Source organism: Schistocerca gregaria, chromosome 5 (assembly GCF_023897955.1).
Source record: "Schistocerca gregaria isolate iqSchGreg1 chromosome 5, iqSchGreg1.2, whole genome shotgun sequence".
Taxonomy (NCBI): Eukaryota; Metazoa; Arthropoda; class Insecta; order Orthoptera; family Acrididae; genus Schistocerca; species Schistocerca gregaria.
The window spans coordinates 490,924,903-490,951,705 of record NC_064924.1 but is presented as its reverse complement, the minus strand read 5'-3'; positions in this window follow the sequence as shown (position 1 = coordinate 490,951,705).

Genomic DNA, 26,803 nt, shown 5'->3' with positions numbered 1-26,803 from the left:
GATTTTATATGAAATATGGGAGTTTTTCATGGCCGTTTCGAATAAATTTTAGTTTCAAGAAAAACCAGATATGTAACGAGTGGTTCCAAGAGGTAGATAGCGGGACTGAAGGAGAGGGAGAATACGAGGAGGGAGGGAAATTGGAAGAGAGAGAAAGAGGGAAGGGGCGTGTGGTGTTACGTACGTTTGGGGTCCACAAAAAAAATCTGACCCCCCAGCAGGTACAGGACAAGTGCTCCACAAATCCAAGTTGTGAGTTCTGGCAATGTAATATGATGGATTTCCTGGGTGCAGTTAACCCTAGTTCTTGGTGCCAAAGTTCATCGTTTTGTCACGTTTTATGGCTATGTGCAAGGTCAGGGCTGGCAAGTGAACCGGTAGATGACACAGACTACTATAGAAACATCAGAACCCATGATTAAAAAAATAAAATGAACCAACTGAGGATGGTGAAACTTCACCGAAACATGTATGAGTGATAAAGGAGAGACTGTGACCAAGGCTGCGGTGTCGTCGAGTACCGAGAGCTGCGCAAGAAGTGTCGTCCACCGCTGAGATACTCCACAGCAAAGCAGAAGCAGGAGGCGTCAATGAGATGCCACGAAGAAGCCGTGCCTCCCGTAGTTGGAAGGCGCCACCGCCGCACCTCTACCATGAAATAGCGTCGACAGACGGCAGAAGAGCTGTTCTGTTCGAAGTCGAATCCTGCCCACTGCCAGGAATTTCCTGTAATTCAGGCGCCTATCGAGTGACATGTGTCTGCGGCAAAGTTTATATAGGCGAAACGGGATGAACTGTTAAGGAACACGAACGGCACATGCGGCTAAAACAAAGCGCAAAATCGGCAGTAGCGGAACATCATGAGAACTGTGGCTCTGACATCGATTTTAATAACGTGTGTGTGCTGGCTTAGGAAACAAACATTTATAGAAGGAAGTCTGAGAAGCGGTTGAAATTTCCAAGAATGCGTGTAATTTCAATAGAGAGGACTTCAATAGGCTTCCGTCATCGTGGCTCCCCGCCATCAAGGAAGCGAATACGCGGCCCCGGTGTGCGAGTGACTTAAACAACGCGCTGCAAGTCACTTCGGCGGATAATAATATTTTGGGTAAATATTCCCCCTCTCTTGCTCTGCCCGTTTCGAATATAGCCAATGATGACGACCAACCAATAGTACTAGCAGGAATTTCAACCAATACCCCTTTCCCGGTGTAGTTGTGGAATGGTGCCTCTCTAGTCAATGACGAAGCGCCGCTAATGGTATCCACAGGAAATTAGTCAACAACGCCCCCTCTTCTGCATCAGAGTGGGAATGTTAGCCTATGACTATGGCCCACTAATGGTAGCCATATGAATTTCAGCCAGTACTGTCATTTCTCCAGCACGAACGCGAGAAAACTCACCTTTGTAAGAGGACGCAACACTTGTCTCTGACAGTGTTCTAGCAGTGGTGGGCACCAGGAGATCCTGAGTAAGATCCCAGCGGTGTGGTCGAAACGTCGATAATTTTAATAGAAATATGACGCGACCTAATAACCCAGAAGATTTTAACTTCAACACAAGGCCACGAAAGCCTACGGAATTACGTATTTGTTGGTATCCAGCACGTGTGAGAGAGTGCAATACCTAGCTTTAGGAGTTTGTTGCCTTTACTCGGAAACGGCAGGTCTCTGAACATTAATTCCTGTTCATTTCATTATTTACCCAGCGTCTTAAATATCTGTAATATCTGTGGTAAGCATATGTAGAAAATCCCTGCATCGTGCACGGTAGCTGGTGAAATTAACTGAAGCGTATATGTGAGTCAGAGCTGTTGTTTACTATTTGCGAAACTTTTTCCTTATTTAATAAATCCTCTCTGTTGCTGGTATGTATGGAAATAATTAATGCTCTTCTTTGGTAACTAAATTTTACTTTGGCACATAATGGAATATCTATCTCCTAAATACACTCCTGGAAATGGAAAAAAGAACACATTGACACCGGTGTGTCAGACCCACCATACTTTCTCCGGACACTGCGAGAGGGCTGTACAAGCAATGATCACACGCACGGCACAGCGGACACACCAGGAACCGCGGTGTTGGCCGTCGAATGGCGCTAGCTGCGCAGCATTTGTGCACCGCCGCCGTCAGTGTCAGCCAGTTTGCCATGGCATACGGAGCTCCATCGCAGTCTTTAACACTGGTAGCATGCCGCGACAGCGTGGACGTGAACCGTATGTGCAGTTGACGGACTTTGAGCGAGGGCGTATAGTGGGCATGCGGGAGGCCGGGTGGACGTACCGCCGAATTGCTCAACACGTGGGGCGTGAGGTCTCCACAGTACATCGATGTTGTCGCCAGTGGTCGGCGGAAGGTGCACGTGCCCGTCGACCTGGGACCGGACCGCAGCGACGCACAGATGCACGCCAAGACCGTAGGATCCTACGCAGTGCCGTAGGGGACCGCACCGCCACTTCCCAGCAAATTAGCGACACTGTTGCTCCTGGGGTAACCGCGAGGACCATTCGCAACCGTCTCCATGAAGCTGGGCTACGGTCCCGCACACCGTTAGGCCGTCTTCCGCTCACGCCCCAACATCGGGTAGCCCGCCTCCAGTGGTGTCGCGACAGGCTTGAATGGAGGGACGAATGGAGACGTGTCGTCTTCAGCGATGAGAGTCGCTTCTGCCTTGGTGCCAATGATGGTCGTATGCGTGTTTGGCGCCGTGCAGGTGAGCGCCACAATCAGGACTGCATACGACCGAGGCACACAGGGCCAACACCCGGCATCATGGTGTGGGGAGCGATCTCCTACACTGGCCTTACACCTCTGGTGATCGTCGAGGGGACACTGAATAGTGCACGATACATGCAAACCGTCATCGAACCCATCGTTCTACCATTCCTAGACCGGCAAGGGAACTTGCTGTTCCAACAGGACAATGCACGTCCGCATGTATCCCGTGCGACCCAACTTGCTCCAGAAGGTGTAAGTCAACTACCCTGGCCAGCAAGATCTCCGGATCTGTCCGCCATTGAGCATGTTTGGGACTGGATGAAGTATCGTCTCACGCGGTCTGCACGCCCAGCACGAACGCTGGTCCAACTGAGGCGCCAGGTGGAAATGGCATGGCAAGCCGTTCCACAGGACTACATCCAGCATCTCTACGATCGTCTCCATGGGAGAATAGCAGCCTGCATTGCTGCGAAAGGTGGATATACACTGTACTAGTGCCGACATTGTGCATGCTCTGTTGCCTGTGTCTATGTGCCTGTGGTTCTGTCAGTGTGATCATGTGATGTATCTGACCCCAGGAATGCGTCAATAAAGTTTCCCCTTCCTGGGACAATGAATTCACGGTGTTCTTATTTCAATTTCCAGGAGTGTATTTGAAGCATTTTAAGTGGTATGCATTTCTGCTGTCTGCTACAAAACTCCATTGGCTGTTTTGTAGGTCTTTCCAGACCCAAAACGACGAAACTACGTTTTGTTAATTTATATACTCTGAACAGCACTACACCGAACTTTCGTTGCAAGGTCAGATGACAATCGTCGCATTTAGCAGATAAGAAAGACAAAAACATGCGTAAATGCTATAGATAATTACAAGAAATATGCCCATTTAAGAAACAAAATAAAATTGAGTTGCGAAAGTTGAATAATGGTTAGTCTTTAACTGATAAACAATGTTAATGTACATTTTAGCTTCAGCAACAGTGGCCATATGTAACTTTGCATTCAGAAATACATTTCTAGTCTTCTGAAGAACATTCATAGTTCAAAGAGCGCTGGAGTTCAGTTAAGGCCAATATCTACGAGGTGGACTATTTATCACCCAATATGTTAAGTGACTTTAGAGAGTCATGGATTGTGCGGCTGGTCCCGGCGGAGGTTCGAGTCCTCCCTCGGGCATGGGTGGGTGTGTGTTTGTCCGTAGGATAATTTAGGTTAAGTAGTGTGTAAGCTTAGGGACTGATGACCTTAGCAATTAAGTCCCATAAGATTTCACACACATTTTTTGAGTTTAGAAATGTCGCAATAGCGTATGATTGTTGTAAAATATAACTTGAGGTTACATGTAAAACAATACACATGTTTGCTGAATGAACTAGTTACTTGCCTTAAATTATTTCTGGTAACTCACGTTAAAGTTTAATAAAAATATCCGGTAAAAGATTTCAATCTTCTCCGTTCCTGAATACGTATCCATTTACAAACATAAGCTGGAGTGAGTTAAGAATGTTTTTGTAAACACAGATGTCTACATAGTGTAATATATTTCTTTATTTGTAATGATGTTTCGGCGTTGCCGTCATCAGATTAATTCTTGAAAATTATGAAAAATGCTTATTATGAATTTCAATAAAAACTGGCACTGAATATTGTTTCGCATTTTCTTAGATGTCATCTATTAATACCAGTAGCCAAAACGTCGTTATAAATAATGAAATATTTTAAGTGATCTAAACGTTCAAATGACTCTGAGCCCCATAGGACGTAGCTTCTGAGGTAATCAGTCCCCTAGAACTTAGAACTACTTAAACCTAACTAACCTAAGGACATCACACGTCCATGACCGAGGCAGGATTCGAACCTGCGACCGTGGCAGTCGCGCGGTTCCAGACTGTAGCGCCTAGAACCGCTCGGCCACTGCGGCCGGCTTAATTAGTAAAAGAAATCCGTAACTATCACAGATTTATTTAGAAAATTTATTTCCTTAGTTAATGAGTTAAGAACAGTTGCGGTTGATATAGAAACGCCTGTAACTGAAGCTTTACCTTAAAAGTAAGAAACTGGGAGCAAGAAATACTAATGACTAAATTAAAGGTGTGGCGCAGTCTAAGCTACACGAATCTCTCAAATCACCGACGAGTTTTTGGACGTTTCTCGCCTTTGAAGCTGTGAACGTGTCATTAAAAGCGCAATTTCCCAGATCAATATTCTTTTCACGGGTGCGTTACCAAAGTCTCGCGATATTGCTTCTGTCAACCAGTTGGAGGTTTCAGAGGATGAAAAAAAAAAAAAAAAAATTAAAACCCTCTCTCCGCCGGCGAAGAAAGTGAAAAATTGGACAGCGCCTTCGACGTCTAGATGGCGAGAGGTTAACGGGAAATCCGTGTCGAGGCGTCGCTGGCGGCCCACTGAGCCGGAAAATGTCCATCAGCGGCGGCGGCGGCGGCGACGGAAGCAGACGTAGGGGTAGGCGCGGCGCGCAGGGGATGCGGCGGCGCCGCCGCCGGCTTATTGCAGGAGACGCGACGTTGCAAAAACACGACCCCCCCCCCCCCCCAACCTAACCCAGCCCAGACCGGCTCACGGGCCGTCGCTCGCGCTCATAAGATTTCTCGACAATCCTTCAACGACTGCCACCTCGCTTTTCAGTCACCACGTTCCACGCCTTACGTTTTCCCTCTGCTTCTCGACATCTCCTGATTAGAAGACGTGGATAAGCTAACTAACAATTCACGCTGACTTCCTTTCAGTACCTCATTTTATTCTCCACTTTATAAGGCAAAGGAATGAAACTGGCAATTTCATCCCTCATAAATGTTGCCTCACCTTGTAAACAAAACCGAAGTTACCGTAAAAAAGATCCCCAAAAAGAAATTTTGTTGCCCAGACCACAGTGATACATATTCCAATTACTTCGCTACTGGCCATTAAAATAGCTACACCAAGAAGAAATGCAGATGATAAACGGGTATTCATTGGACAAATATATTATACTAGAACTGACGCGTGATTACATTTTCACGCAATTTGGGTGCATAGATAATGAGAAATCTGTACCCAGAATAACCACCTCTGGCCGTAATAACGGCCTTGATACGCCTGGGCGTTGAGTCAAACAGAGCTTGGATGGCGTGTACAGGGACAGTTGCTCACGCAACTTCATCACGATACCACAGATCGTCAAGAGTATTGACTGGCGTATTGTGACGAGCCAGGTGCTCGGCCACCATTGACCAGACGTTTTCAATTGGTGAGAAAATTGGAGAATGTGCTGTCCAGAGCAGCAGTCGAAAATTTTCTGTATCAAGAAAGGCCTGTACAGCATTATCCTGCTGAAATGTAGGGTTTCGCAGGATTCGAATGAAGAGTAGAGCCACGGGTCGAAACATCTCAAATGTAACGTCCACTGTTCAAAGTGCCGTCAATGCGAACAAGAGGTGACCGAGACGTGTAACCAATGGCACCCCATACCATCACGCCGGGTGATACGCTAGTGTGGCGACGACGAATACACACTTCCAATGTGCGTACACCGCGATATCGCCATACACGGATGCGACCATCATTATGCTGTTAACAGAAACTGGATTCATCCGAAAAAATCATGGTTTGCCATTCGTGCACCCAGGTTCGTCGTTGAGTACACCATCGTAGGCGCTCCTTTCTGTGATGCAGCGTCAAGGGTAACCGCAGCCACGGTCTCCGAGCTGATAGTCCATGCTGCCGCAAACGTCGTCGAACTGTTCGTGCAGACGGTTGTTGTCTTGCAAACGTCCCCATCTGTTGACTCAGGAATCGAGACGTGGCTGCACGATCCGTTACAGCCATGCGGATAAGATGCCTGTCATCTCTACTGCTAGTGATACGAGGCCGTTGGGATCTGGCACGGCGTTCCGTATGACCCTCCTGAACAATCCGATTCCATATTCTGCTAACAGCCATTGGATCTGCGCAATCGCGATAAGCTACAATCCGACCTTTATCAAAGTCGCAAACGTGATGGTACGCATATCTCGTCCTTACACGATGCATCACAACAACGCTTCACCAGGCGACGACGGTCAAATGCTGTTTGTGTATGAGAAATCGGTTGGAAACTCTCCTCATGTCAGCACGTTGTAGGCGTCGCCACCTTGGCCAGCCTTGTGTGAATGCTCTGAAACGCTAATCATTTGCGTATCACAGCATCTTCTTGCTGTCGGTTACATTTCGCGTCTGCATCACGTCATCTTCGCGGTGTAGGAAATTTAATGGCCAGTAGTATAGTTAGCTAGTTACTTCCATGTTCCATGGATCATTTTGCACGATAAATCGTCATGATCTGGAACGAGTTGTTTTACATTCATATTGCAAATCAATTTGTACATCTATTTGTACTTTAAACATCAACATATTATCATTTTTTTCTCGAAATGAATACAAGATATACAGTTTGAGGTAGCAATTCCTACCCACCACCGTTTACATATTACAAACATAGCAGTTCTGCTACGGATTAGAAGGAGTTGTGGAAGTAGAAAATTTTTCAATTTACTTTCAAATTTTAATTGCTGTCTGTTAGACAGCAGAGTGGCCAAATATTTTTGTTGCACCGTTGTGCACCCGTTTCTGTGCTAAAGACAACATTAGTGCTGAGAAATGAACGTCATTTTTTCTTCTAGTATTCGAATTGTTTACCGCATTGTTCCTTTTGGACTGAAGTAGATTATTTACAACAAACTTCATGAGGGAATAAATATATTGTGAAGTAGTAGTCAGTACGCCGAACTCCTTAAACAGATGTCTACAAGATGATCGTGTGTGAGCATCACATATTATTCTTACAGCACGTTTTTGGGCAATGAAGACCTTCTCTCTTATAGATGAGTTACCCCAGAATTTTATTCCGTATGACATTACTGAATGAAAATAAACAAAATATGTCAACTTAGTGATTTCTCTCTTCCCATAATTTGATATGATTCTAAGTGCAAATGTGACTGAACTAAGTTGTTTTAGGAGTTTCAAAATGCTTCTTTTTCAATTTAAATTCTCATCAATATGGACACCTAAGGACTTTGAAGTTTCCACTCTATGTATTATTTCATCACTATATGTTGTCCTCCCCGGTAGCTGAGTGGTCAGCGCGTCAGAATGTCAATCCTAAGGCCCTGGTTTCGATTCCCAGCTGGGGCGGAGATTTTCTCCGTTCAGGGACCGGGTGTTGTGTTGGCCTTATCATTTCATCCCCAATGACGCGCAAGTCACCGAAGTGGCGTCACATCGAAAGACTTGCACCCGGCGAACAGACTACCCTAGTCACAAGACATTTACATTTTTATCACCATGTGTCACACTTATCACTGGTGCAATACCCCTAGAGGTGCAGAATTGAATATGATGTGTCTTTGTGAAATTCAGGCAGAAAACCAGTCAATGATACTTTAGAGACTTTTGTTCATCATTTCTTTAATTTCTGTATTTATTCTGGGAGTGATTACATTACTGGTGTCATCTGCGAAAAGCAAAGTTATATTATCACCTTCAGATCATTTGATGCGTAAATTATAAAGCCACTGCCGGCCGGAGTGGCCGAGCGGTTCTAGGCGCTAACGTCTGGAGCCGCGCGACCGCTACGGTCGCAAGTTCGAATCCTGCCTCAGGCATGGATGTGTGTGATGTCCGTAGGTTAGTTAGGTTTAAATAGTTCTAAGTTCTAGGGGACTGATGACCTCAGAAGTTAAGTCCCATAGTACTCAGAGCCATTTGAACCATATAACGCCACTACGTGTGACACATCGCTATCTGGCCATTGGAAATATGGAAGTAAACTCACAGAAAAGACACTCCCATGCCAAACTAAGTACACAAAAATAAAACCATAACTGTATCAGTAAGCCTCAGAGGTATCAAATACATCAGATAGAGGGCATCCACTGCTATCAGATGTGTCTATGTTGATAACTGGCTCTGTACTGCTGATGTACTCTGTGCCTTGCTTCCACTGTTATGAGTTTTGTTTTAATGTATTTAGTGTCGCATGGGAGTGTATTTTCCGTACGTTAATCTCCATATTTTCAGTGGCCAGATGGCACTTTGCTACACATACGCATTCGATGATCTGAAGATGGTAGTATAACTTTTCAGAAATCAGTAATCATCATATGTAATAACTCCAATCTGGGCAATAAAACATCTATTTCGGAAGCTTTTTCACACTGACATACATTGAAGTGATAAAAAATCATGGGATACCTCCTAATATCGAGTTGGGCCTCCTTTTGTTGGGCATAATGCAGTATCTCGACGTGTCATGGGCTCAATAAGTCGTTGGAAGTCCCCGGCACAAACATTGGACCCTGCTGCCTCTGTAGTCGTCCATAAGTGCTGCCGGTGCTCGATTTAGTGCACGAACTGACCTCCCGTTTATGTCCCATAAATTTTCTACGGGATTCATATCGGATGATCTGGGTTCGGAAACCTTTACACATGGCTCACTGGAGTACAAGTGACAGCTCCGTCAATGCCCTGACCTTTCACATCTTGTAGATGCGATACTGTTGCCGTCTTTGTAGGTGCATTCGCTATCCCACGTCCTTTGTCCCCTTAGTGTAGAGACCGCTCTCTTCCTGACAACGTCAGGTAGTTACTGAAGTTGTATTACTGAAGTTGTTAACAGTGGATTGGCAGTTTGTGTCCACAGTCCTGCTGCAGCATGCGAACCTGCATATGTTGGAGCACATACAAATACATGAAATTTCCTGTGAAGCAGCCTTTATGATTATCTGTGAGATGAATCACATGTTATGGCGACGTGCTAATACCTGAATCTTCTTCAGCAGCCTGGGGGCTTCGTTCTTCCTGGTCACGAATAACTTTTGTCTACTTTGGCCCATGGCGTGCCATGTGCTTGAAACTGGGTCTTCCCCAATAGCCGGAGAATTCGCTTTTCTTGCTCAGGAAGCACACTGCTCTACCTCGTTTCTGGTGCCAGGGGTCATCTTGCACCAACGTAGTTGTACAGAACAGCAATGACTGATCGATCACCACTTTGATCCAGATTTACGCCAATCAGCTATCTTATGGCCATGTATAAACCTCGCATCAACATAGTTACGAAATGAGTCTTAGGATGTGTCAAACGGATCACCAACTCTCGACTGCAGTTCAGGAGTAACATGTTCATCTGTGTACACGTGTGCACTACAAGACATCTTCAATGAGGATACAATGAGAGCCTTGATTTACTGGGCTGTTCTTGTTGTTTTAACAAAATTAGTTTTAATTCCTGTTTAATCAAGACGTTTGTAAATGTTTTCTTGGGGAGCATGTATGATGATGCATTAGGAATACATGTATCGATAAGTTCCACAGTGTTTTACATTATTCATAAGTATGTGGAACTTTTCACAAGACGACTGGGCGCAAACTACAAGCAGAAACTGCATAGTGAAAATAGATAGTTGATAGAGGTTTTCTCCAGTTATTATCTCATATTATAGGAGCTCACTATGGATACCATGTGTGATGTGACAAATTTCTGTGCGTTCATGCAATGCATTGAGCTTGCTAATACGAATAGCCCAGGAAGGCGTGAGACCAGTCCACTTATGAAATATGTTACTGGGTTGTCTGTCTGCAGGATCTAACTCATCTGATGTTACAATGCAGATCAGTAAAATTATCTATATATTGAGACACACCTGCCCTCTTGTGCAACTACACCTTGATATTTGTAAATGTGGTACATTAATATGTATGTACATCAGTGCTTTGATTGTTTGTCTTCTGTATCGAACATTCATCCCACAAACATGTCACATAATTTATGACCTGATGTTTTCTGCAGAGTCTAGGACTACGCCTGTCTGTACAGACTAAACGTTTTGTGTGCATTGGCCCACAATTCAATACCTGCCTTTCTGCCTGGAAGAAAACAAGCATTAATAGCTTGTTTTTGCCACATGTAGTTGGAAGTACTAACCAACCTAAAAACATGACGGTTAATGGCAATAATTATTAGTCTGTAAATGATGTAAATTACGATATAATGTTGTTCAATACTCCATCCTGATACCTGTTTCACCCCATATCTGTTTGTTGTGTGTGTGTGTGTGTGTGTGTGTGTGTGTGTGTTGTCTTGTAGAATTGTATAACTCTGTCGCCCACAATAACTCTATTAATTTTGATATGACTAGAAAATGATTCAGAAGAAGGTTGTTTAGTTGCAATCCGCTGTTTGCTTGTACACCATTTCAATATCATGTTATAAAGAATCAACGTCACTAGATGTTTAGTAAATGTGACTATGGAATCTCTTTACGTCAGTATACCATATCATTATAATACAAATTATTGATAAAACTCTTTTCCACAATGGACAAAAATTTGCTAAGTGAAAACGAATATTTTTGTGCTGTCGTTGCGGCAGTTTGAATGTAGAGCAACTAAAGCAAGCGGTGCATAACGTTACTGTCAGTCCTGGTGGACTACAAACTGAGGAGAAAATTTTTGGTAGTAAACCATTGAAACAACTGCAGCTTCAGCAAAAAATTCACGGACTCAATATGTTTTAACTTCACAGTTTATTATATAATGTGCTAAGGAGTTATACCATTGTCTTATGATGATCTTCTATTCTCGTGCAAAGATCAATAAAGCTCTACAGGCTTGCAACTGAACCATTAACTAAAATTAATTTTCTTTTATAATCGAATGACACAGGTTAATTTCCCAAACCACACTGTATTCTAGATGACGATGTGTTGTTATCACACTCATATACATTCCAACAGGTTTCGTTTGTGTAGTACCGTGCTATAAGGTACGATGTAAGTGTCGAGTTTCACCATAGCAGAAAACTGGTTCCCTAACAAGATTGATATAGTTCTTAGGCATGGCTACAAGAATAATAATTACCACAAGATACAACTGTTGTAGTAAAATTATTTTACAGACAGTTGACATGCAACCTCTGTGCTTTTTACTACCGAGATCCTGAGAATAGATTCCTAGAACCATAAACTCCGTGGATCGACGTAGATCAAAATTCGCTCGAACCCTTGACGTGAAAGAACGCATTCTGCAGATTGTTGTGATCTTGTCATGCATTTCATGTTACTCGTACAGCGTGCTCCACAGGCAGTTCAAGTGTCTGTATGTGCTTCGAGCTACACAGAACGTTCCGAGTGCCGTAGCAGAGCCTTGGGCGATGGTCGGCAATATTTTAGCAGGCAAGGGATACACAGAGACAAAATAAAACGAAAGTGGGCCACACTAGTTAAGAACTTTGTGTACATTGTACTGATATTAAAAAAGCAAAAACACAAATATTTAGTTTTACATTTTATTCATCGTCATTATATTAATAATTAGGTACATTAACAGAAAGAAAATTAGGAAAAAACAGACAAATGAAAAAAGAACTCCCAAGCAATTACACATGAAAAACAAAGCAAAGTTTAATGTGATTTTGAGGCCACTTTTGACTGGTTATCTGTGAAATGTTTGCTTTCATTTCTGTATTGCACTAGAAACGAGAAGAATACTCTAATTCAGAACTGAAAAAAAATGACCACGTAAGTCAGTGCTGAAAAAATCTGTAATTATTTGCTGGCAAAACCTTTACAGTTCTTCAAAATTAGATGACAGGCTGCCATACAATTTAATGAGAAATTATTTCGTAGAAGGATTATTTTAGTGTGTCATTAAGCCGAATATCAATTAAATTCATTTATAAATAACACGATTCGTCCTCAGTATCATCGGAGCAAGTGTTTGCAAAATATTCAGTTTACCAGAACTCTTCTCGAAGCCACAAAATCTCTCTTTCAGCTACTTTCGTTATTGAATTAAAATGCAATTCATTTTATCATTTTTCTAATGAAAATTTGTATGTTTCTCGATAAATTTATTGCAGTTTGTGAAACGGTTCAGCTTTTTCTCGTAAATACGTTTTATGTAGAGCTCTTTTTTTATTTTGAATTCCTTTACGCCTGTGTCCACACGAAATACTAATTTTTCCTGTGAAGCCTCATATACAGCACAGATAAATCTGTCAAAATGCTAAGGTCTGTTGACCGTTGAGAATCTTTTCTGTCATAACTATGTTTTCTTTTCTGAGTTAGAAAATATATTCAACCTGCAGATCTACTTGACCATTTCACTTCAGAATAGTACATGGCATCTCGGTGATCTGCTTCCATATCTCACAAACTGTTGAAATTGATGGTGTAGCAATCGACTCTTTCAGAAGAATTTTATAGTGGATATCATATATCATAACATCCAGTACTTCTTTCCATGCAACTGTTTTGAAGCATAACGGTTCTTTATGGACAGTACAATCGAAAAATAATGGGATATCGCAACCCAGCTCTGTGAGATTAGTTTCCTCTCTGCCCACCACATCCTTGTATAATCCATTGATATTTGTGCCTCCATTAGTTGCAACAATTATCAATTTTAGTCGTGGTAATTGCATTCATACTAAAGCTTGTTCTAAGTGGCGAAATAAATCTCATCCTGTAGTCATTATTTTCGTGCTGCATAGCTGTAAAAGCTCCTAAAGAATTTGAATTTGTGATCAGTTCTGCGAACAAATATCAGTAGCTGCTCAACATCCGAAACATCATCACTTTCATCGATAATGAAAGGGAACCATTCAAATAATGGCCTCTTTTCCTGAAGATGCTCCCATTATTGTCATTGCCCAGATGTTCAGTACTCTGGGAGCACGTTCTGGCACATGGGCAAATATTTTCAGTTTTTGTGTTGACACGCCTCTACAGCATATTTTTTTTTTTTTTTTTTTTTTTTTTTAGCTCGATGTCAGTATCGCTGTCGGTCAGATACCACAAGGATTTCGACTACCCTTGAATTCGCACGTATACGCAACTCGATACTTTGAACCTAGACCTTAAAAAGTCTTTGTTGACTCTTTACTTACGGCCTGAGCGCGTTACTTTTACTTCTCCGTAAATCATCCCCAAGAAATTAAAATTTAGCTTTATGCCTGCTATCGTAATGGCATTTAAGATTATATTATTTTTGAACAGCAGCAGTTTGACTTATTGCTATTGTTACTATTATTATTAATGTGCTCAGTGAAAGCTACTAAGCCTACAACACAGAGTAAACCCTGTAATAAAAAAAGTATTTTGTTGCATCACGTTGTTCACCTTCGTGAACTGAAGTGTGTCAGATAAAAAAATACCTCTCAGACTTCGAAATTCAAAACAAAATAGTTGTTAGTTTTCTACAGCGCCGTGGATGCACAGTAATTCGGCTCGCGGTTTGGTGAACGCTGGTTTATAGTACGGCTACAAACATTGTGACATGACTTTGTTTTTGTTCACAGATGAAACGACATTTCATGGAGCCTATGTAGCCAGTTTTCAGAATTAATGGTTGTACTTTATGATTTTGTGGCTCAAAGCACTAAATTTAGATGCAAATGTGAAAAGGGACGCTTTATATTAACTGTCTCTCACGAATTATTTGTCTCTGATATGTTGCAACTATTAAACTACGTATAACCGGACTTTTGATGGAAACAAAAAAGTGCCACCTTAAAAATTGATAACATTGAAAATCTGCGGACTCCAAACAGTAAAATTAATTTTGCTCGAGAAAACTTACTGGGTGTTGTTGTTGTCGTCTTCAGTCCCGAGACTGGTTTGATGCAGCTCTCCATGCTACTCTACCCTGTGCAAGCTTCTTCATCTCCAAGTACCTACTGCAACCTACATCCTTCTGAATCAATTTAGTGTATTCATCTCTTGGTCTCCCTCTTCGATTTTTACCCTCCAAGCTGCCCTCCAATACTAAACTGGTACTCCGTTGATGCCTCAGAACATGTCCTACCAACCGATCCCTTCTTCTAGTCAAGTTGTGCAACAAACTCCTCATCTCCCCAATTCTATTCAATATCTCCTCATTAGTTATGTGATCTACCCATCTAATCTTCAGCATTCTTCTGTAGCACCACATTTCGAAAGCTTCTATTCTCTTCTTGTCTAAACTATTTATCGTCCACGTTTCACTTCCATACATGGCTACACTCCATACAAATACTTTCAGAAACGACTTCCTGACACTTAAATCAATATTCAATGTTAACATATTTCTCGTCTTGAGAAACGCTTTCCTTGCCATTGCCAGTCTACATTTTATATCCTCTCTACTTCGACCATCATCAGTTATTTTGCTCCCCAAATAGTAAAACTCCTTTACTGCTTTAAGTGTCTCATTTCCTAATCTAATTCCCTCAGCGTCACCCGATTTAATTCGACTACATTCCATTATCCTCGTTTTGCTTTTGTTGATGCTCATCTTATACAATCCTTTCATGACACTGTACATTCCGTTCAACTGGTCTTCCAAGTTTTTTGCTGTCTCTGACAGAATTATAATGTCATCGGCGAACCACAAAGTTTTTATTCCTTCTCCATGGATTTTAATACCTACTCCGAATTTTTCTTTTGTTTCCTTCACTGCTTACTCAATATACAGATTGAATAATATCCCTGTATTGAATAACAACCCTGTCTCACCCCCTTCCCAACCACTGCTTCCCTTTTGTGCCCCTCAACTATTGTAACTGCCATCTGGTTTCCTTACAAATTGTAAATAGCCTTTCTCTCCCTGTATTTTACCCCTGCCACCCTCAGAATTGGAAAGAGTATTCCAGTCAGCATTGTCAAAAGCTTTCTCTAAGTCTACAAATGCTAGAAACGTACGTTTGCCTTTCCTTAGTCTAGTTTCTAAGATAAGTCGCAGGGTCTGTATTGCCTCACGTGTTCCAACATTTCTACGGAATCCAAACTGATCTTCCCCAATGTCAGCTTCTACCAGTTTTTCCATTCGTCTATAGAGAATACGCGTTAGTATTTTGCATCCGTGACTTATTACACTGATTGTTCGGTAATTTTCACATCTGCCAGCACCTGCTTTCTTTAGGATCGGAATTATTATATTGTTCTTGAAGTCTGAGGGTATTTCGCCTGTCTCATACATCTTGCTCATCAGATGGTAGAGTTTTGTCAGGACTGGCTCTCCCAAGGCTGTCAGTAGTTCCAATGGAATGTTGTCTACTCCCGGGGCCTTATTTCGACTCAGGTCTTTCAGTGCTCTGTCAAACTCTTCGTGCAGTATAGTATCTCCTATTTCATCTTCATCTACATCCTCCTCCATTTCCATAATATTGTCCTCAAATACATGCCCTTGTAAAGGCCTTCTATATACTCCCTCCACCTTTCTGCTTTCCCTTCTTTGCTTAGAACTGGTTTTCCATCTGAGGTCTTGATATTCATACATGTGGTTCTCTGTTCTCCAAAGGTCTCTTTAATTTTCCTGTAGGCAGTATCTATCTTACCCCTAGTGAGATAAGCCTCTACATCCTTACATTTGTCCTCTAGCCACCCCTGTTTAGCCATTTTGCACTTCCTGTCGATCTTGTTTTTGAGACGTTTTTATTCCCGGGTTTTGCCTGCTTCATTTACTGCATTTTTACATTTTCTCCTTTCATCAATTATATTCAATATTTCTTCTGTTACCCAATGATTTCTAGTAGCCCTCGTCTTTTTATCTACTAGGTTTTCTGCTGCGTTCCCTACTTCATCTCTCAAAGCTACCCATTCTTCTTCTACTGTATTTCTTTCCCCCATTCCTGGCAATTGTTCCCTTATGCTCTCCCTGAAACTCTGTGCAACCTGTGGTTCCTTCTGTTTATCCAGGTCCCATCTCCTTAAATTCCCACCTTTTTACAGTTTCTTACTGGGTAACTGACATGAATATGGAATAGTCGTTGTAAATATGTCTGAACACTGTAATTGTTAAGGACATAACTTACCTCTGTTAGCTATCACAATAACTTCCCCTGAGACTAACCACCAATAACTTGTAAGTAGTTGTATATCTCAAGTGATACTTGCTTAATTCGGAATTTCTTATCAATACTCGTGATAAAGGCTGTAACATGCGTCGCTGTCTTTTCACAAGACTTTTACATCAGTCACGGTTTACAGTGATACACTGGAGTTTGGAGTATAAATACAGACGAAAATGAGAAGTATTATTCAATGAAAAATGTCTAACATATTACTATACAGACCATTACGAAAAGAAAGCGAAAGATACGATTTTTGATCGTAGTGAAGGTACGTTCTTCGAAGTTGTTTCAAAACCATTATTTTCAGCTATAATAAATTTACTTTCGTCATAGCTGAAAACAAAAGAAGAGAAGACTCAAATGATATATGACTACGCATTTGAATAATGAGAGGCAATAATGGAAAGCGTAGAACTTCTAGAGCCATTCTATCGAAATAACCTGAGCTTCACTACGTAACACTCACACTGTCATTCGTAGCGCAAAATATCGTTTTCATTCCCGTTATGAGAGCCGATAGGCAATACAGTATTACGTCTTCAATTAAGTTTTCTGCCAACTTTGTAAGACAATATATTCTCTGAAAGAATATACTGTAGTTTGTCTTAAAGTTGATGTGACCTCAGTTTCGTGAACAGTGTATTACATCAGATTAATTTACATAACCCAGTATTCTGCAGTTAGGCGACGTTTACGACAGTAATTAACCTGGATTCACCATACAAATTATGATCAGTAGAGTAGAGCCCCTGGGGCATAGACTGGCCCGCGATACACTGAGTGTTATTTTCGACAGGAACAGCAGGCGCGGGGAAACGTGTGTACATACATGCCCATTCGCTGCAGTTGTAATTGAATTTTAAGTAATAGCCATTAGGAATCAAATGGCCCATAAAGCCATTTCAAATGTACTTAAATGAAACCATGTAGGCGTGTAAATCGAGGACATAAAATTTGAAGTTTGAAAATACGAATAACAGCTGATCCCATGTATAAAGTTTTATGAAATAAAATTTGCTCTTCATTTCGACATTTTCTGCTACGAATGCGATGTGTTTACGGAACATCTGTAACATATTACTCAAATTTATACACAATACCTATACGTTTTAATGATCGCATCAAAATTTCAGTATGCAAACTACTGACCATTATACGTTGAATAAGCGTTAGGTCTTCGACAGGTCAGTACTTTTCGATTTCATGAAACCACAGCAATTTTTCCGTTACTGATTTCATTACAGTGGACCTAAGAACACTAAGGAAACAGCTATTTCACTGTGAGAAAGTCTTTTCTGGTTGTACGTCATTCATTGGCACTAGTGAGTTTTTATATTTAATTGATGCTTCAAAAGTTTGTGTTGGGAGGCGATACAAACTTGTTGAAGTTAGAATATCTACTACTTAATTGCAAGAGATAATTATGAAACGTCGACAGCTACATATACGACTTTTTTTTTGGTAATAGATAACACTTTTGGAACTGCTTCAAAGTAGCACAATTATGTTGGAACCAACGTCTCAGTATAGTTTTTTGGATTTTTCCATATACAAATAGTATTTTAACCTAAGAAAATGCAAAAAAGAGTTTATTTCACTATAATTTTACTGACTGAGGCTGTTCCAAACCTGCAGTGTAATTTTTTAAAAACTACACTGTTGTTAATCGTAAACATCTCACGTAACTACGTTCTTTTTAAAGTAGTCTACAGATCTTCTCCAAGTAAAGCATTCGAAGGTTTAAATGAATTGTGAAATTGGAGATAATGTGTAAAAAAGAAGACAGATCTCAGCTTGCCACAGTGGATGACTTTTTTGTGTTGCGAACAGAGTTATTTCTAGAGTTATACGGTTACTTCGATTAGACAGTGAAAGAGGGAACTGAATGTACACTATTATACTTTTTAAAGAGGTTATTAAATGAAGCCGAAAGGAAGATTCTATAGGTATGTGATATTTAGACCTTCAAACAACAATGTATGAAGAATGCAGCATATTAAGGCTGTAGAAATGCATTTTGGATCTAACATTCGTAAATGTGTGGCAGAACCATGACGCAAACTAACTTTGATTGAACTGTCAGTTCTAAAAAAGGTAAAAATTGCATTTCACTAGTGTTCTTCCTTGTCGAAAACCGTAATAGGTATAAATTCTGATGTTGATATACGTTGTTGTTGTTGTGGTCTTCAGTCCTGAGACTGGTTTGATGCAGCTCTCCATGCTACTCTATCCTGTGCAAGCTTCTTCATCTCCCAGTACCTACTGCAACCTACATCCTTCTGAATCTGCTTAGTGTACTCATCTCTCGGTCTCCCTCTACGATTTTTACCCTCCACACTGCCCTCCAATGCTAAATTTGTGATCCCTTGATGTCTCAGAACATGTCCTACCAACCGATCCCTTCTTCTAGTCAAGTTGTGCCACAAACTTCTCTTCTCCCCAATCCTATTCAATACCTCCTCGTTAGTTACGTGATCTATCCACCTTATCTTCAGTATTCTTCTGTAGCACCACATTTCGAAAGCTTCTATTCTCTTCTTGTCCAAACTAGTTATCGTCCATGTTTCACTTCCATACATGGCTACACTCCAAACAAATATTTTCAGAAATGACTTCCTGACACTTAAATCTATATTCGATGTTAACAAATTTCTCTTCTTCAGAAACGCTTTCCTTGCCATTGCCAGTCTACATTTTATATCCTCTCTACTTCGACCATCATCAGTTATTTTACTTCCTAAATAGCAAAACTCCTTTACTACTTTAAGTGTCTCATTTCCTAATCTAATTCCCTCAGCATCACCCGATTTAATTTGACTACATTCCATTATCCTCGTTTTGCTTTTGTTGATGTTCATCTTATATCCTCCTTTCAAGACACTGTCCATTCCGTTCAACTGCTCTTCCAAGTCCTTTGCCGTCTCTGACAGAATTACAACGTCATCGGCGAACCTCAAAGTTTTTACTTCGTCTCCATGAATTTTAATACCTACTCCAAATTTTTCTTTTGTTTCCTTTACTGCTTGCTCAATATACAGATTGAATAACATCGGGGAGAGGCTACAACCCTGTCTCACTCTTTTCCCAACCACTGCTTCCCTTTCATGCCCCTCGACTCTTATGACTGCCATCTGGTTTCTGTACAAATTGTAAATAGCCTTTCGCTCCCTGTATTTTACCCCTGCCACCTTTAGAATTTGAAAAAGAGTATTCCAGTCAACATTGTCAAAAGCTTTTTCTAAGTATACAAATGCTAGAAACGTAGGTTTGCCTTTTCTTAATCTAGCTTCTAAGATAAGTCGTAAGGTCAGTATTGCCTCACGTGTTCCAACATTTAGACGGAATCCAAACTGATCCTCCCCGAGGTCCGCATCTACCAGTTTTTCCATTCGTCTGTAAAGAATTCGCGTTAGTATTTTGCAGCTGTGACTTATTAAACTGATAGTTCGGTAATTTTCACATCTGTCAGCACCTGCTTTCTTTGGGATTGGAATTATTATATTCTTCTTGAAGTCTGAGGGTATTTGGCCTGTCTCATACATCTTGCTCACCAGCTGGTAGAGTTTTGTCATGACTGGCTCTCCCAAGGCCGCCAGTAGTTCTAATGGAATGTTGTCTACTCCGGGGGCCTTGTTCCGACTCAGGTCTTTCAGTTCTCTGTCAAACTCTTCACGCAATATCGTATCACCCATTTCGTCTTCATCTACATCCTCTTCCATTTCCATAATATTGTCCTCAAGTACATCACCCTTGTATAAACCTTCTATATACTCCTTCCACCTTTCTGCCTTCCCTTCTTTGCTTAGAACTGGGTTGCCATCTGAGCTCTTGATATTCATACACGTGGTTCTCTTCTCTCCAAAGGTCTCTTTAATTTTCCTGTAGGCAGTATCTATCTTACCCCTAGTGAGATAAGCCTCTACATCCTTACATTTATCCTCTAGCCATCCCTGTTTAGCCATTTTGCACTTCCTCTCGATCTCATTTTTGAGACGTTTGTATTCCTTTTTGCCTGCTTCATTTACTGCATTTTTATATTTTCTCCTTTCATCAATTAAATTCAATATTTCTTCTGTTACCCAAGGATTTCTAGCAGCCCTCGTCTTTTTACCTACTTTATCCTCTGCTGCCTTCACTACTTCATCCCTCAGAGCTTCCCATTCTTCTTCTACTGTATTTCTTTCCCATATTCCTGTCAATTGTTCCCTTATGCTCTCCCTGAAACTCTGTACAACCTCTGGTTCTTTCAGTTTATCCAGGTCCCATCTCCTTAATTTCCCACATTTTTGCAGTTTCTTCAGTTTTAATCTACAGGTCATAACCAATAGATTGTGGTCAGAGTCCACATCTGCCCCTGGAAATGTCTTACAACTTAAAACCTGGTTCCTAAATCTCTGTCTTACCATTATATAATCTATCTGATACCTTTTAGTATCTCCAGGGTTCTTCCACGTATACAACCTTCTTTCATGATTCTTAAACCAAGTGTTACCTATGACTAAGTTGTGCTCTGTACAAAATTCTACTAGGCGGCTTCCTCTTTCATTTCTTAGCCCCAATCCATATTCACCTACTATGTTTCCTTCTCTCCCTTTTCCTACACTCGAATTCCAGTCACCCATTACTATTAAATTTTCGTCTCCCTTCACTATCTGAATAATTTCTTTTATTTCATCGTACATTTCTTCAATTTCTTCGTCATCTGCAGAGCTAGTTGGCATATAAACTTGTACTACTGTAGTAGGTGTGGGCTTCGTATCTATCTTGGCCACAATAATGCGTTCACTATGCTGTTTGTAGTAGCTTACCCGCATTCCTATTTTCCTATTCATTATTAAACCTACTCCTGCATTACCCCTATTTGATTTTGTGTTTATAACCCTGTAATCACCTGACCAGAAGTCTTGTTCCTCCTGCCACCGAACTTCACTAATTCCCACTATATCTAACTTTAACCTATCCATTTCCCTTTTTAAATTTTCTAACCTACCTGCCCGATTAAGGGATCTGACATTCCACGCTCCGATCCGTAGAACGCCAGTTTTCTTTCTCCTGATAACGACATCCTCCTGAGTAGTCCCCGCCCGGAGATCCGAATGGGGGACTATTTTACCTCCGGAATATTTTACCCAAGAGGATGCCATCATCATTTAAGCATACAGTAAAGCTGCATGTCCTCGGGAAAAATTACGGCTGTAGTTTCCCTTGCTTTCAGCCGTTCGCAGTACCAGCACAGCAAGGCCGTTTTGGTTAATGTTGCAAGGCCAGATCAGTCAATCATCCAGATTGTTGCCCCTGCAACTACTGAAAAGGCTGCTGCCCCTCTTCAGGAACCACACGTTTGTCTGGCCTCTCAACAGATACCCCTCCGTTGTGGTTGCACCTACGGTACGGCCATCTGTATCGCTGAGGCACGCAAGCCTCCCCACCAACGGCAAGGTCCATGGTTCATATACGTGGTAGCTTAATATGTACACCCATCAGTGCCTTGGTTGTTTTTTCCGCTTCCCAGAGTCGCCCCATAAATACGCCACATAATTTACTACTTGATGTTTTCTGCATAACCGTACTGCACCACTAAGTGGAATACACCTGTCAGTATAGTATAACTGTGACTTCACCTGTCAGTATAGAACAGCCGTTTGCGTCGACGCATCCACACTGACCTGCTGCCAAGGGGAAAATAAACATTAATAGCTTGTTCTTGTGATATTTACTTGGAGGTTCTAACCAATCTAAAAACATAAACCTCTAATAGCTATCATTGTTAGTCTGAAAATGATGTAAATAATGACGTAATGTCGTTCAGTACACCGTCCTGTCACCAATAGAAATACCTTTACATAAAAGCGTTGATATATATATACATATATATATATATATATAGTGAGAATGATAATTGTGGCCACCATGACAAAAATTCTCGAATGGAAAAGGGTTTATGACAAGGGTGCAATATCTCCCTCTGCAACTCAACCTGTGCATCATAGAAGACTTGTTTAGAACTGTAATTAATTTCAATGTGAAAGGATATGAATGATGACATTGCTATCCCCAGTGAAATTGAGAACGACACAAAGGACCTGTTGAGAGAATGAAGACTCTAATGAGTAATGAGTACAGAATGCGAACTGAAAGTAAACCAAGGAAAGATGGAAGGAATAGGAGCGACACAAATGAAATAAGCGACCCACTGTACCCAAAAATTATATGCCAATATTACGCAAGGTGAATCAGTAGTGTTACATTGGAAGCAATACAACTCATGACGGACTATTTCAAGGAAAGAGGGCATTCCTTACGGAATGAAAGCTACTAGCATAAAACATGGGCCTTAAATGAAAAAGAAATTTCGAAGAATATACGTCTGGTACACAGGATTGTAAGGAAAAGCAAAGAATCGAAGTGTTTGAGGTGTTATATTACATAAGGTTGTTGAAAATTAGGTACGAGCTGGTAAGGTAAGAAGTGAGCTCTCGTAGAATCGGCGGTGAAATGAATATGTGGAAAACACTAACTAGAAAAAGAGACAGTTTTAAGACATTGGGGAAGAACTTCACAATTCTAGAGGGAGCCGTTTAGGGCAAAAATTGTTGGGGAAGTCTGGCATTAAGAAATATAGAAAAAGTAGCTGTATACGTTTGGTGCAGGTGCCACTGTGAGGGGAAGAAGTTCACTCAACAGAGGAAATCGTGGTGGGTCGCCTTAAACATGTCAGAAAACTGGCGACACGAAAGTTCAGGTGGGTTTGTGTGTGTCTATTAGCCATCCAACACATGATTCTACTTACCCATCATGCGCACTTTTTCTCGCTACAGATTATAACCGAATGTTCCGAAAGGGCAGTATGGAAAATTTTGGGTTGACAGTGAAAATAATGTGTATTTAAACCCAAAAATGTCCATACGTTATCTTATACTGTAACCGTTTCACAGTGACACATTTCTTTCACCGATTGAGTAGGTGACAGTTACTGATTGCCAAATCGCCAGGATACGGTGAATGACTCGTTTCCATACCAACGGAAACATATAATATACACTGGTTTTTTTACTCGTTGACTAAATTTTAATGTAATGGTGTTGTAAACTCACAATATCATTAGGAACTTTCATCCTTCAGAAAAACCATATATACCTATGTCTTCCTAGTGTAAAAAAGCATATGTAATCGTTATCGTCACCATCATACAGCACTCAAATGTGAGAAATGTTATCCACAGCTTAAAAGTAAGACGAAGACTTCGTCCATATATCTTATTTTATTTTCTTCTCTGATGGGCTAACTAAGGACCACGTGCCAATTTCAATTCGTTGTTTGTTGTTCTGTACTTTTCTCTTAACGCTGAATTAGTAAGCTGATAACTGTTTCGTGCTAAACAAATGTTGGTGGAAGAAAACATAGTTCGTTATTATTACTAACGTATGGGCCCAATTGGACCAAACGAGGTACAATCATTCAACGTTGATTTTGATGATTGGCCTTGCTTTGTGTCCAAATTTGTTTCTTTCTTTCAGGATGAAGTCTCTTTCATTCATCACACCACGGTGTCCCTGTCAGTTTTCTGATTTCCCTCTGACCAACTTTCCAATGACATACCTTCTGTCTGAAAGTTTTTATATCTGTAACGTCCACCTGAGTTACAGCGGCTACATTAAGATCCTTCTTAATTGCAGCGGTCCATTTAATTGGCTCAGTTTTGCGCTTACTTCCATTTTCGAAGAATTCTATTTGTTTTGTCGACCTAGTGAGTGGCATTCTTTTTATGTGACCATAAAATTTAAGTCTTCGCTTTCTCATGTGACCATGTATGCTGTGTATTCTTCTATTTCCTTATTAATTCTCAGCCTGTAAGTTCCTCCGTCAGTAATTTTGGGGCCTTGTGTTTTCCTAATAATCTTTCTTTCTTTTGAACTTTTTCAGTATCTCTCTATTTAAAATTGAAGTTTCTTCTCCATAAAGACATTCAGGTTTGATTGCAGTGTTATAATGCCTAAGTTTACTGAAATTAGTGACTTTTTTATATGAATATTTTGTGTTATTCTGACTGCAGTTGCAATTTACTGATAGCAAACTTCGTTTGCAGATTTTCCCAAACCGTTTTCTTGTATTATTTCCCTCACGTATTTAAACTGAGAAAACCTTTCTTTTTATTTTTCCATATTTCGTTTTCAAAAACTTAGGTGCTTGTTTGAGCATGTAGTATATTCCCTTTTTTCGAATTAAACAGTAATTGAGAGAGTCAAACACGTTGTCTAACGTCAGTCTATATCAAATTGTTCAGATATTTCTCCCATAAATTTACCTTTAGAGCTAGTCTCGGCTAACGTGTCCTTAATCAGTATTAGAGTTTTATTATCTAGCCTTTATTCCTTTAAAATGTGGAAAAATGATTCACAACCAACTGAGCCAAAGGCCTTTTTAAATTCCACAATTGTACATAGAATATTGTTACTAGAAATCCTATGGAGCGTAAGAATTAATTTTAAATTGAGAATTTGTTCCGGATAGGATCTGTCTGATGTAAAGCCTGCTCGGAAATAACCAGTTTTAGGTTCTAACTGTTCTTGGGGTCCGTCAAGTAAACACTGCGAGAGAATTTTGTGTGTGACTGGGCGGAAAGACATTCCTTGGTAATTATTAACATCGGTTCTGTCCTGTTTTTATGCAATCGGTGAATCAGTGCAGTTTCCCCAGTCCTCAGGTATTTCCTCAGTTTGCCACCTATGTTTTTACTTGAGTGAACTCTTTTGTAGCGTTATGGCCAGTTGATTTTAGTAGTGTTGCAATAATACCGTCTTCTTCGGCTGCTTAATTTTTTTTTAAAAGTCTCATAAGTTATTTCGATTTCGTCAGGTTCTTTAGCGTTAAGGGTGGCGTAATTAGTTTGCTGTGGTTGGAATTTATTCGATGGTTCTGCACAGTTTAATAGATTTTCGAAATAATTAGTATACCTTAGAATTTTCCTGGTTGTTAAGAGCCAAATTACCATTTATATTTCTGAAGCAAAGAGTTTGAGGTTTGTTACTGGTTAATTTTGTTTTGAATGTTTTATAAAAGTTTCTTGTATTGTTCTTTTGGAAGACATTTTCAATTTCTAAAATTTTGGAATTTTCGTAGTTTCTTTTAGATGTTCTTTTATTTACATGTTTCTTCTCTTACAGTTAGAAATGTGCTGAACGTATTTTCAGTTTTGCTACTATTCCTGTTTGTGAAGGCCTAATGGCTAGACTTAACTACTCTTTCACATTCCCATTCAACCAATGATGTTTTTATTTCTTTCAAAGCGGAATTAAATGTTATGCCATTTTGATGAACTTTTCTTTTAGGCTCTCCCAATTGATAAAATTTTTTGTTTTGAAGAGTTTTTGAGGTTGAAGATTTACTTTTCTTCTCGTGAAATAATGATCAAGGGTTCTTTTCAAAATGCGTTGACACGATTTTGAGGTTGAAATTTTTACACATTTCAGCAAGTGTTTGGAAATTGTTTGTCCACTCATGCACAAGAAGTCCTCCCACCGTTTCCTTATATTTATTTCTCTGTACCCAATTGAGCCGTAAAATCACCGATTAAAATTTTTACATGGTGTGATAGAATTTTCTGGATAATGCTTTCGAACCTTTCCCAAGCTGCACTAACTTCTTTAGGTTTTATACGGTTATCCTCATTGACTGGCATATGGGCATTAATTACAGTGTATGGTTTGTTTGCTCATTTAAGAGAAATTGTCATTAGTCTGTTATTAATTGGTTTTACCTCCGTTATTGTATTAAAAATATTTTTGTAGACTGCAAAAGCAACCCCCAGTTGTGGTGTATTGTTAAGTATTCTTTTATCAGTTTTACTTGTAAAAAGACGATGACTGCTTAAATCCACTGTATCATTGTCCGTCATTCGTGTTTATTGATGTACCGAAATTCGAATCTTCTGTTATTTTAATGTATCTCCCAATTTATGAAGTTTACTTGGTTGCAAAAGTGTTAATATGATAAGTGTTGCAAAAAAAAATGTATTTGTTTTGGTTTTAAGTTGGTCAGAGGACTCCGACGTCCTCTGTTGAATCACATTGCATTTTAATCTGGGCGCCGAGAATCCGAAAGACCGATTGTGCCAGTAATACTGGCGACGGATTGACCACCTGGCATAATATTGTGATTATCAAAATGCTCCGTGATGATTGTACATGGAATCAAGTGGGGTTGAGAAGACGCATTA